The sequence below is a fragment of the Vicia villosa genome, linkage group LG3 (assembly GCF_029867415.1).
Source record: "Vicia villosa cultivar HV-30 ecotype Madison, WI linkage group LG3, Vvil1.0, whole genome shotgun sequence".
NCBI lineage: Eukaryota > Viridiplantae > Streptophyta > Magnoliopsida > Fabales > Fabaceae > Vicia > Vicia villosa.
Window position 1 is genome coordinate 193,012,847 of NC_081182.1, and position 13,424 is coordinate 193,026,270.

General features: G+C 32.7%; 1 pseudogene; it reads right to left on the reverse strand.

Annotated features, from left to right (window-relative positions):
- Window positions 1-3,498: 3,498 nt before the first annotated feature.
- LOC131659626 (FBD-associated F-box protein At5g44490-like) lies at window positions 3,499-10,716 on the reverse strand (annotated as a pseudogene).
- Window positions 10,717-13,424: the final 2,708 nt, after the last annotated feature.

The window sequence follows — 13,424 nt, forward strand, 5'->3', positions numbered from 1 at the left end:
GGAGGATTCTGATGATGGTAGTGAAGAAGAAAACATAGCTTCTCCGGTGAGGGGCGAATCCAGTGATGGCAATGAAGAAAATGAAGTGACTCCTCCGATAACACCCCGAGTTAGAAGAGCACCGGCATATTTGAGTGATTTTGTCTCTGGTGAGGGTCTTTCAGATGAAGGGGAAGAGGTACAAACTCACTTAGCCTTGTTTGCTAGTGCCATTCATTCTGATCCAATTTCATTTGACGAAGCAGTAAAGGAGGAAAAATGGAGAACAGCCATGGATGCCGAAATGAGATCAATTGAGAAGAATGGAACGTGGGATCTTATTGAGCTGCCTATAGGAGCTAAAAGAATAGGAGTCAAATGGGTGTACAAAACAAAATTGAATGAGCTCAGAGAAGTGGATAAACACAAGGCTCGCTTGGTCGCAAAAGGGTATGCTCAGGAATATGGAGTTGATTATGAAGAAGTATATGCTCCCGTAGCTCGCATGGACACGGTTCGAATGATTTTAGCACTTGCAGCACAAAGAAGATGGTGTGTGTTTCAGCTGGACGTGAAATCAGCTTTCCTTCACGGGAAGTTAACGGAGAACGTGTACGTGGAGCGGCCAAGAGGTTATGAAATAAAGAATGAGGAACATAAGGTGTATAAGCTCAACAAAGCTTTGTACGGACTCAAGCAGGCACCACGAGCATGGTTCAGCCGGATTGAATCATATTTTCGAAAGGAAGGTTTTGGGAAGGAGGACAGCGAGCAAACTTTGTTTACGAAAGTCAACAAACAAGGTAAACATTTAATCATTAGCTTGTATGTTGATGATTTAATTTATACCGGAGATGATGAGAATATGATGATTGAATTCAAAGAGTCCATGATGAAGGAATTTGATATGACAGACTTGGGTAAGATGAAGTATTTTCTTGGTATTGAGGTAGTTCAGTTTGATGGTGGTATATTCATCAGTCAGTCGAAGTACGTGATGGAAGTGTTGAGACGTTTTGGAATGGAGCATAGCAATTCCGTTGAAAATCCAATGGTTCCAGGATTCAAAATCTCCAAAGATGAAAATGGTATTGAGATGGATAGTTCGTTCTTCAAGCAGCTGATTGGGAGCATGATGTACTTGACCGCTACGAGACCGGATATAATGTATGCAGTAAGCTTATTAAGCAGGTATATGTCAAGGCCTACAGAACTTCATCATTCGGCAGCCAAGAGAATTCTACGTTACTTGCAAGGTACAGCAACGTTTGGCATTCTTTACAGAAGGGAAGGAAGTCATGAGTTGATTGGTTTTACTGACAGCGATTATGCCGGGTCAGTAGAAGATAGAAGAAGCACCTCGGGCTATGTTTTTATGCTTAGTGGAGCAGCAGTGACTTGGTCTTCTCGAAAACAACCGATCGTAACACTAAGCACAACCGAAGCTGAATTCATTGCAGCTGTAGGAAGTAGTTGTCAAGCAATATGGATGCAAAGGGTGCTAAAAAAGATCGGCTACATGGGCAGCGAGAGTACTGTCATCTTTTGTGACAATAGCTCAACAATTAAGTTGGCGAGGAATCCTGTGATGCACGGCAGGAGCAAGCATATTGATGTGCGCTACCATTTCTTACGAGAGCTAGTGAATGATGGAGTTGTACAACTTCAGTTCTGTGGTACAAGCCAGCAAATAGCCGATATTTTCACCAAACCGCTCAAATTAGAGCTATTTCAGGAGCTAAGAAGGAGGCTTGGAGTGTGTGAACTACCACATGTTAACTAGCTGCAAATGCAGTCTAGTTCAAGGGAGGGAATGTTAAGTATTTAGTCAAATAAGAGTCCTAGTTTTTAGGATAGTTTGTTAATTGATTTAGTCAAGTTTGTTTCCTTATTTCTAGCTAGAAGTGGGCTGTAGTTTGTTACAGCACATTCGTTTTTCATTCTCTATTTATTTTACAGCATTTCACAAGGAATAAACAGTCATTTCCAGAACTTCTATTTGCTTCTATTCTGTTCCTGTTACATCTAACAAATATAAGAGATGGTATGTTAGTTTTTCTTTTGCCTATGTTTACGGCGATCAAATGAATATATCCTTTCATTTGGTTGAAAATTTAATTCTTCCATCTTGTTGTCATTTGTGTGTTTGTTCTTATTGCGTTGTATAAGATTTTTCAGTGGTTGGGTTACGATATGGTTCTTCCCAGTAAACTTATTGTCCTTTTTGATTTTTTTTCATCTCATTAGGTGGTAGGACTAAATCTAAGGATAAGTTTTCTAAGATTTAGCTTACTTGTGTCCGTATTTATGACAATTTTTATGGTGCGTCATTTTCTTATTCATTTTGAGTTTGATTGAGTGTTCATTCCTTTCGTGAGTCAATTCTGTTTTGATCCTTATTGTGAATAAAGGGTTGAAAAGCATAGTTCTTGTGTCGTGTATTTATATTTGGAAACAAAATCAGCTAACTATAAGTTCAGCAAGCATGCTAAGAGGCTTGTTCCTTCAACACTTTGATTTAGTTTCTCGAATCCTGAAATGGAGTTCTAGAACTTATTAAGTTGTTCTACATATATATTTATGAACTAGAACAAAGATAACTTTCGTGCAGCCAAATGCATTTATGTAAGCCTATCTTTTGTTCATGTCTTTTTCATCGTTTTGGGGATTAAGATCATCAAATCTTGCAATCATATGATAATGTTTCTGCATCATAAATTAGCACATTAGTTAAAGGAATGTGTCTTATATGATAACAATCAGCTTCTGTTGTGGTAAGTTTTATATGAGATTAGTTTTCAACCTTACATGGAAAAGAGCTCAAAAGACTAGGGTAAAATCTGGCATTCTTTTATTTGACTTCGTAACAAGTAGTATTTCTCTTCAAGGTTATTTTAATCAAAACTTCAAAAGCTCACCCAAAACATACATAATAAAATCTATAGTTTTAAGTACACATCAGTTATAATTTAGCACTATAATTTATCACTGTAACATGCATAAACAGATTCCACAAACCCAAAGAGAAAGGGATCTCCAAATTCAACATAGAAGAATCAAGTACATAAAATAATGAAATATATAAATCCTCTTTAAAACTAAAATAGTAACAATAACTTAGTAAAGCGTAGGAATGTAAACAAATCATAAACATGTTATCTAGTCAGGGAGAGATCTCTCTTGACAAAATTGTGTTAATTACGGCATTCACGCTAATTTCAATCGACTAGTAGTATCTTCCACGGTGCATCTTCTACAAAATAAAGAGGTAATATATATTGCAAATCAAACTTAAAATCAAAACATAACCAATGAAAAGGAAATAGAAAGCATGAAATTCATCACACTATTTCTTAAGTTATCAACTTAAGAGTTTATCAAACACGTGTAAGGAAAGAAATACAAAGTTAGGCAATCTTGGCACAACCAGACAACAAACATAACCATTATAAATTAAAATCTTCGACCCACATTGTGGGAGTATTAATTATATAAAGTGAAATTTGTTTCTCTACCCAATTACTTGCAAAAGTTGAATGCACATTTCCATGACAAATCTATGATAGATTTCTTGGCGGACTGTGCATTTTGAAGCAAGAAGTCGACTACTCCATGAGTTATTGATGAAGTTACGTAGGTAAGGAAAATCAACCTTCCATAAATCAGGAATTGAGTTGAGAATCTAAGGGATGACAAATAATTAGAATCAATTTAAGGGAAGTCAAATTAAAACATAATAAAATTTAGTCGTATTGAAAAAATGTAACAAATAATAAAACAGGAAATGCTTATTTTTTCAAAATTCAAATAAAGGTACCTCAAGAGTCCTTGAAGAGACCGTCAATGATTCCATAAGAGTAAGTTCAGTTATCCAATTTAGTAGAATCAAAGGATATAGCCGTATTCCCACATGAATATGTACATGTTTGATAGAAAAGAGATTGCTATTGCTCTTGCTGAGTTTCTGAACAGGATTGCCGATAAAATCAAAGCTACACTTATTTGGGGTAGATAACTCAAATTTGTAAGAATCAATGATTTTTATTGTTAAATTAACAAGAGTGTCACTTGATATGGAGAGGTTATCTCCATGTCAAACATTACACCAGTCAATGATCAAAGTTTTCAAACATTTAAATGTCGAAAAGGGATCAACATAGCTTTTATCACAACTGCTGCCAAAGGCAAAGTACCGTAAACAGAGGTAAGTTAATGTTGGAAAATTATGAGAATTTTGAAATTCTCTCAAACCACCCATACTGGAAGTAATTGTAAGAGATGTTAAAGTATGAGAAGAAAAGTAGAAAAGTGGAACGCATTTACGACAACAATCCATCGCCATCTCTAATATCTTGACATTGTGGGAAAATGCATATCTTATAACCCTTTTGAGCAGGAGATGGTTCGTAATCGTATGACCCTTACTATAAAATTTGAGAGCGTGTAGAGCTGTTTTGTCATCGCGAAGAGACAAAATTCGAGACACAAGTTTATTGAAACTCGTGAAAGTGTTGAAGGAAACACAATCCAGAGAAAGAACAGGAAGAAGCTTCCAGAGATTCCTCCATCTTGTTTTGAGGATGCAAGTTTGAACAGCCTGTTTGGTGTTCAAAGTGGACAATATGTGAATTAAAACACAATGAGGTAAATCACTGAGTGTGTCTCGATTTTCATCATCTTTGTAATTTCGTCTCATTATTTTCATGGTCTTTGAGTTTTCTTACGAGAAAGAGAAGGAACTTTGATGAAAAAAATAGCTATGCAATGTGCCAAACCCTAATAGCTATACAATATCTTTTTATATTGTAGTAGAAATAATGGATTGTTTATTGTTAAATGATGGTATGGTCTTTCTTAAATACTCATACATTAGGAATTTTAATATTAAATAATTTATTATATCCTTATATGATAAAAGTATTTTTTATTATTTTTCTATTCAATTATTTAGTATCTAAAACTTAAGTGATGAAAATATAATTTGAAGACATTTAAATTAGTTTTAATATCTTAAAGACTAATTAATCGATATGAGAGTGATATTTTAGACTCAATATTTTTAATTAAAATTTATGTTAAAAAATATAAGTTTGTTACTTTGTTTTATGGATGGATTCGTGACTATTTTTTCGCTTTAATTATGTAAGCTTTATAAAGTCTTATACCTTTTCCATTATTATTTTTTATTTTAACATCAAATAAACATATAAATAATTGGTTAGAATGAATATTTTAAATATTTTATAATTCATTTATTTTCTAAAATAGAAAATAATGTAGGTAATTATTTAAATACTTATTTTTTGTTATAAATTTTTTTAAAAAGATACAAAATGCATATAAATATTTAAATATTTGGAAAACTATCTAAAGTTCCAAAGCTGAGCGGAAATTGTAAAGTATTCAACGTTGCACAATTGAGCTAATTGGCTTGGAAAATCCTCAATTCTGAGATGAATTACTGTTTGCCTGTCTTTATTTTGGAAAATTCTCCAATTCTCTTTTGAGTATCCGTAATTTTGAGATAGATTTTTTTTTTTTGTGTAATCAAGATTAAATAAACGAAAGAACTAAGATGTGGTTTTCAAATTCACCTCTATGATCGCTTTGGATTACAACGACATTTGAATTTAATTTTTTTTCGATAACTTTGTGAAACGTGTGAAAACCACAATGTCTTATCTTTGCTACATAAGAAGATGGTTCAACAAAATCTTGAGTTTTTTTTTAATAGGCAATGGAACTAAACAAGGGAGTATAAGGGATACTCTGCGCGAAAACAAAACAGAAAGCTCCTATTACTCAAAACAAATGAGCGGTAGAATAATCCAAATATGAAAATTACAATAATCCCCTAACTTGTAAAAAGACAAAAGCCAATTCCATTAAAATAGAATTATCTCCGACATAAACTCAGTAAAGGTAAAAATCTCATTCTTGAAGATAATCGCATTACGCTTAAGCCATTAGCACCAAACTGTGGCTAACCAAATCACCTCCAGAATGGTCCTCTTGGGCAAGCACTTCACTTTTTCGCAAATACAGAAGAAACCTACAAACTCCTCGAAAGACAACTCCGAAATGGGGCCTATCCACTCAAACACCCTCCTCCAAATACGGGAAGTTACCTCGCAACCACCAAATAAATGCGATAAAGATTATACCTCCGACAAGCACATGACATAAAGTAAGTCACTATTTTCCATCAAAATTCCCCTATTGAACAATTGATCTTTAGTAGTAATTTTGTTATGAATAAAGCGCCAACGGAAAAACAAAAATTTAGATGGAACTTTTACTTTCCACATATTGTTCAAGGCTTTGACCAAGACCGGATCCATAGGAGGCCTTGAGAGTTTGGCTTTGAATCTGTCATAGCATATTTTTACAGAAAACACACCATCTAGAATCGTTCTCCAAACGAAAGCATCCATTGCGCCTTGTTGTAGGCACTGTTGCTGCAGCAAAAGTGATAATTCCTGCATAAGACAAATCAGAACAGAACTATCATTCAAAAATGTTTAAATTGTTGCACATTTCTAGAATATTAAAATAAAAATATATGACAATGTTTAGAGAAAACTAGAATGGAGGCTTCATTCTACTATCAATATCCACATTTTCCAAATGTTTAATTTCTATATATTTGGGGTTTCTAGGTTTGCATCACCCACAAGCACAAACCCTAAACACAAACAAAACTCTCGCATTAGGCCAGATGGAAAGAACAAAGGCAAAGAACAAGGACTTTGCTTCCTTCCGGAGAAAAGGAACGTTGGTGGGTTGAAGTGAACAACGACAAAGATTCCATTGAAATGATGCACGGAGCAGATGGAATTATTTTAACCGTTGTAATTTGTTAGACCTCTTAGTTTGTTTAATTTTTTGTTTGAAATTTCTTTGTTGTATCTCCGTTGTAATATCTCTATTGTTTAATAAATCAATGCAATGTGTGTTTTATGGTTAAAAATGCTTCTGTTCTGGGTTCAAGCTTTATGTTTATGCTTTGTGATTTTTTCTTTTGCTTTACTATATATATATATATATATATATATATATATATATATATATATATATATATATATATATATATATATATATATATATATATATATATATATATATATATATATATATATATATATATATATATACCATTGAGTTCTATTTAACACATCATCAATTTATATGTCATTTAATTTAAGTATTGTTATATTAAAAAAAAAAAAATAAAAGAAATATTAAATATAAAAAAAAAATTAAAAAAAATTCGAAATTCCACGTGGAATTATAAAAAATTAAAATAAATGTCACGTGTGCAGCATATGCACAGTCAGCATTTTTTATTGTCCACGTAGACATTTTTTGGCCAAAAAATGGAACAGGGTCTTTAATGATGGTAATATATTTTGTGAGGTCTGCGGCAATTTTTTTTTTAAGGGGTTAAATCAAAACACGCCTATAGGGCAGGGGGGCAAAAGTCATTTAACCCTATAATCTTCTATAGCATTCTTTTTTTAGGATAATAATATGATATTTTATTATTGCTTATTAGTATTAATAGGAAACTTTTCAAATAAAATTTTTATAATAAAATTTTTAACAATCTAAACTATGATGTTAATCTTCAATAAAAAATACTACGATGCTAATCAATTTATCTATTAAATACAAGTTATATTAAAATATTTTTAAATATTTTAGATATTTAAAAATCTATAAATATTTAACACTGAGATTTTAAAATATTATCTACAAAATATTTCAATAAATAATCAAATGCATTTGTAATTAGCCAGATATGAATAGTAAAAATATTTTTTTAAATGAAAATAATAATATAAAATACCCAAAAGATATATACTATATTGTACGTTTTGTAATTGACTATTTCATAAATGGCAATTGACTAGAAAAAAAATTTAAGATTGGCAAAAGCCCCAACCCACACAACTTAATCTGTAAATATTTTTTTAATAAAAAAATATTGCGAGATCTTTCATTTATGAAATCATTGATATAATTAAATATAGCAAAATAACAGTTTTATTAATTTTATTATTTTATTTATGAAGGATAGAAAAACACTTAGAAAGGGGGGGTTTGAATAAGTGTAGTTTAAAAACTTGAACGATAAAAACAAATTGCACAGTTATTTTTATCCTGGTTCGTTGTTAACTAAACTACTTCAGTCCACCCCCACAGAGTGATTTACCTCACCTGAGGATTTAGTCCACTAATCTCAACAGATTACAATGGTTTTCCACTTAGCCCACGACTAAGTCTTCTAGAGTATCCTGATCACAACCTGATCACTCTAGGAACAAATGCTTAGACACAAGCTAAGACTTTCTTAGAGTATCCTGATCACCACGTGATCACTCTAATTACAACTGCTTAGACACAAGCTAAGACTTCCTAGAGTATCCTGATCAACACTTGATCACTCTAGTTACTTACAAATTAATGTAATCAATTCTAAGAGTATTACAAATGCTTCTGAAAAGCTATAATCACAACAGTGATATTTCTCTTAACGTTTAAGCTTAATCTCACTAATATATTACAACAGCAATGTAGGGAGCTTTGGTGAAGATGAAGTTTCTGAGCTTTGAGTTAAACAGCGTTTCAGCAAGTTAATATTCACAAATCGTCTGGAGTTCGTTAACCTTGCTTCTCATCAGAACTTCATATTTATAAGCAATTGAGAAGATGACTGTTGGGAGCATTTAATGCTTTGCGTGTTCCGTACAGCATTGCACTTAATGTTTCACGCTTTTGTCAACTACCTCGAGCCTTGTTCACGCTGTGTCTACTGGCGTTGCCTTTAATAGCTTCCAACGTTCCTTTTGTCAGTCAGCGTAGCCTGCCACCTGTACTTTCTTCTGATCTGATGTTTGTGTATACAACGTTTGAATATCATCAGAGTCAAACGGCTTGGTGCATAGCATCTTCTTGTCTTCTGACCTTGAAGTGCTTCTGAGCGTGATACCATGAGAACTTCAGTGCTTCTGCTTCTGAACTCAAGTTCTTCTGATGCTTCCATAGACCCATGTTCTGATTCTGCCTTGACCATCTTCTGATGTCTTGCCAGACCATGTTCTGATGTTGCATGCTGAACCTTCTGAGTCAAAGCTTCTGAGCGTTGATTTGTGCATACTCTTTATATATTTTCTGAAAAGGAAATTGCAATGTATTAGAGTACCACATTATCTCACACAAAATTCATATCCTTGTTATCATCAAAACTAAGAATATTGATCAGAACAAATCTTGTTCTAACAATCTCCCCCTTTTTGATGATGACAAAAACATATATAAATGATATGAATTTGCGATCAGAAAGAGCAGACGGCTAAAGACAATTTACACAGCTATAGCATAAGCATGTGAATATGTCTCCCCCTGAGATTAGTAATCTCCCCCTGAGATGAATAATTTCCCCCTGAAATTAATACTAGAAGAATTTTAATAATAAAAGACTTCCCTGAGTATTTCAGTAGAGACGTTCACAGTGCTTGATCTACAGAACATTCATGACTTCTGATTTCTGCTTCCATAGGACAGCTTCAGAACATTGAATTTCTTTAGATCCACAGAACTTTCACAGCTTCTGATTTCTGCTTCCATCGGACAGCTTCAGAACTTGAATTTCTTTGATCTTCAGAACATTCAAAGCTTCTGATTTCTGCTTCCATCGGACAACTTCAGAACTTGAATTTCTTTGATCTTCAGAACATTCCCACCTTCTGACTTCTGCTTCCATCGGACAGCTTCAGAACTTGAATTTCTTTGATCTTCAGAACATCCCCAGCTTCTGATTCTTGCTTCCATTGGGATAGCTTCAGAGCTTGAATTTCTTCTTACATCATTTCATGCTAGATTGTATCAGAACATTGTTGAATGTACCAGAGCATCATCAGAGCATCTCTACATCCTGAAATGTTACAGAACAAAACTAAACGACGAAAGTCAACATGAATGAGTCAGAACATAGAATATGTTTCAGAACACATAATATGTATCAGAGCCATATAGAATGTGTCAGAACACATAGACATAATGTTTCAGAGCATATTCTATCATTAGAATATCTGAACATTCTTCCTTCTTGCTTCTGATTCTGAAGCTTCATAGCACTCAGCTTGCTTCAAGAATCCAAGAACTTGGTTCTCTAAAGAATTGCTTTTCATCATCTTGTTGCTTCTTATGTTGATCTTGTAAAGAGAATCTTCAATTCCTGCAACAACACAACTTAAAGCATAGAACTTTGCAAGTTCTGTTAGTAATGTGAGGCCTTTTTACCCGGTAACTGATAATATTAATCAGATCATTTATCATATATTTTCTCCCCCTTTTTGTCATAACATAAAAAAGAATATAAAAGATTCAGCCAATGGCTCTCCCAAATAAACATGAGTACAAGGGGTACTCTCCCAAATATTACAACACATAGCCGACAAGAAACTTGATCGGCCAATGGCTCCACAAAGAAAAATTACATTGGACATTGCCGGAAGAACCTATGACATTCCAAAGCCACGAAAATAACTTTACCCGATCGACCACTTCATTTACTTGCAGCACCTTGGCATTGAAGATGATATCATTTCTCATGCACCAAATAGCCCATGTAGTTGCTAGCCATAATACGAGTTTTTTCCTAGCACAAACCGCTTGTCCCAACACTTCGCAAAACGCAAGGAGATGATCCACAACCCCCGTTGCAGACACCATATCCGCACCCAGCCAAACAGCAATCCTATGCCAAACTATTTTTGAAACAGGGCAATTTACTAGTAGATGATCCAATGATTCGAAATGAACTTTGCACATAACACGAACCTTATTTCACAGTTGTTAATAATAATACCCTCTTCTAACTAAGAGATCTCTTGTCGCCATACGGTTTCTAATGCACCTCCAACCGAAAATCTTTACCCTTGACGGCACCGCGGAACATCATAATAACTTTGACGCTTTCTGCTGTTCTTCACACTGCTGTGTTAAGGAAGAGCTGCTTTTGAACATATCATACCCATGGTTGTCAAGATCTCGATCTAGATCTTAAAATCTTAAGATTTTACGATCTCACTCACCCCTAACGATCCCGATCTTAAGTAGAATCGCATGTTGTAGTTAAATTGTAAAAAAATGTCCCGTAGTAATTGGCCAAATAGATCCCTAAAGTCTAACAACTTGTCCATGTGGTAGTAATAACGTATAAAAAAACCAGTCATACATGTCTAGTGAATATGAAAAAGAGTCATTTTCTCACTAATACACTTGCCTACTATAATATATCATGTAAAAATACTTCAAATATAGTAGGATCTTACGATTTCGGCTACAATCTTATGTTTTACGATCTTGTTCCCTGCTCTCGACCTTACAAAAATGATTGGGTAGGATCTTCCGATCTTAGCTACGATTTTATATTTTACGATCTTGTTATTCTCTCCTGATCTTATGTAAGATCTCGATCTTGACAACCTTGATCATACCCTTTACTAATAGTATAAACACAGGAGGATTCTCTAAACCACTTGAACTTGCTGGATGGAGCTGAGCCTTTTTTCGGATATCCTAAATTGAGTACTTTGACTATTTCTAGGTTTCAAATTTTAGGTGAAAAAAACCCTTCTCGAATTAACTATACATTCAAATATTAGCCACAACAAAATCAAGTTATCTACTCCAACTTTTTCTACTCTATCTTAGTTATGTTAAACAGGTATTCATTGATGCTTACATCAATTCAATTTTATGATATATATATATATATATATATATATATATATATATATATATATATATATATATATATATATATATTCTTAGCATGATCTCGTTGGTATTAGTCATAATAGAGTTATTAATTTATAATTTTACTCTTTGTTTTCGACTTTAACCTACTTGTAGAATAAAAGTTTTCATTTAAAAAACAAAATTTAATTTTAATTTATAATTTCATTCAAAATTTTCTTATTATATAACTTTTGTACTCTTTAAATAAAATTTAGATAAACCTTACAAGACGTAGAATAAGTTTTTCTTATTCTTTTTTTTTACAGTAACTTTTTATTATTTTTATTATTACTATTATTATTAAATAATAATATTAATTTTTGTTCCTTCACTGTTCACTCCAATGAAACTCGTTCCTTCACGCCCTAGAAACTCGGTCCTGGACGAGAAACCCTAGCTTCTCTCTCAACCATAGTTAATTGGGAAACGATATTTTGACACTGTTTTCTTACACTACACCGTAATAGTATAGGAACAATCTACTATATTAATTTTTTAATAATTTATTTAACCTTGGTTTCCGTGCAAAATATTATGCCTGTGTGTTTTTATACGGTGTAAAATACTGGTGTACAAAATCCAGTGTAAGAATAGCACAGCTGTAGTTAATTACTCAATCCGTTCATTATGACCATCAGTATAAGAACAGTGAAAGCTTGAATTCCAAAATACATCAACTGTACAATTGGATATTCAGTCTAATTTATCATAATCACTTTTTATTCACTATATGCATCAATCAATTATAATGTAAACATCATCAAAGTAAAACCATTTCATATACAAAAGTAAAACCACAACTTTTGTGGTCATGTTCATATAGGTGGGTAAAAGAAAGTGTTATCCTTCAAGACACATTTTATGTTTAGAATAGTAAATTAAATTTCATCATCATCTTAGAAATGGCAAAAGAAAACTCAACTAAGTAAATTTATATTTGCAAGTGTTAATTAGAATGACGAAAATTTCTATCAGAGTGTCACCGTCAAAGTTTTGTATATAATATTTTTATAACAATTATTCCCCCATAATTTATATCTTAGAGGACAATGAATCTGTGATTTTTCAGTACACTGTACACATCAGTTATAAGGAAACAAGTAAAGTAATAGTACTACAAAATGTAGAAAACAAATTCCACAAACCCGAAGAAAAAGACTATGCATAAAAGAATTTGGAAAAGGGGCAGATGAATTTCAGTTAGCAGAATATTTTGGCATTTACATTACAAGAAAATTGACCTTTCGTGACACTAAAAATTTGTCACTAAAAATCATTATTCTGTAGGTAGAAGTCTGAAAAGCTTTTAGTGACACCCCCCTTTGGCGTCAACTTTAAGGGGGTGTGGTGTGACGCTAAAATGAGCGTCATTATAACTTTTAGCTACAGAAAAGTTTTACCTACAATTACAATGACTGTCACTATATGTTATCCTAATTTTATATGTAAAAATTATACCTAGGAATTGTAGGTGTCACTAAATCTTATATAAATACAATTTTTTTATTTTTAAAATACAATAAATTTTATATTTTAGTTTTAATACTATTATTATTATTATTAAAATAAAATTATTCGTTAATAATATTTTACAATATTTTTTCAACCATGACAAAACTAATTAACTAAAATTAAAC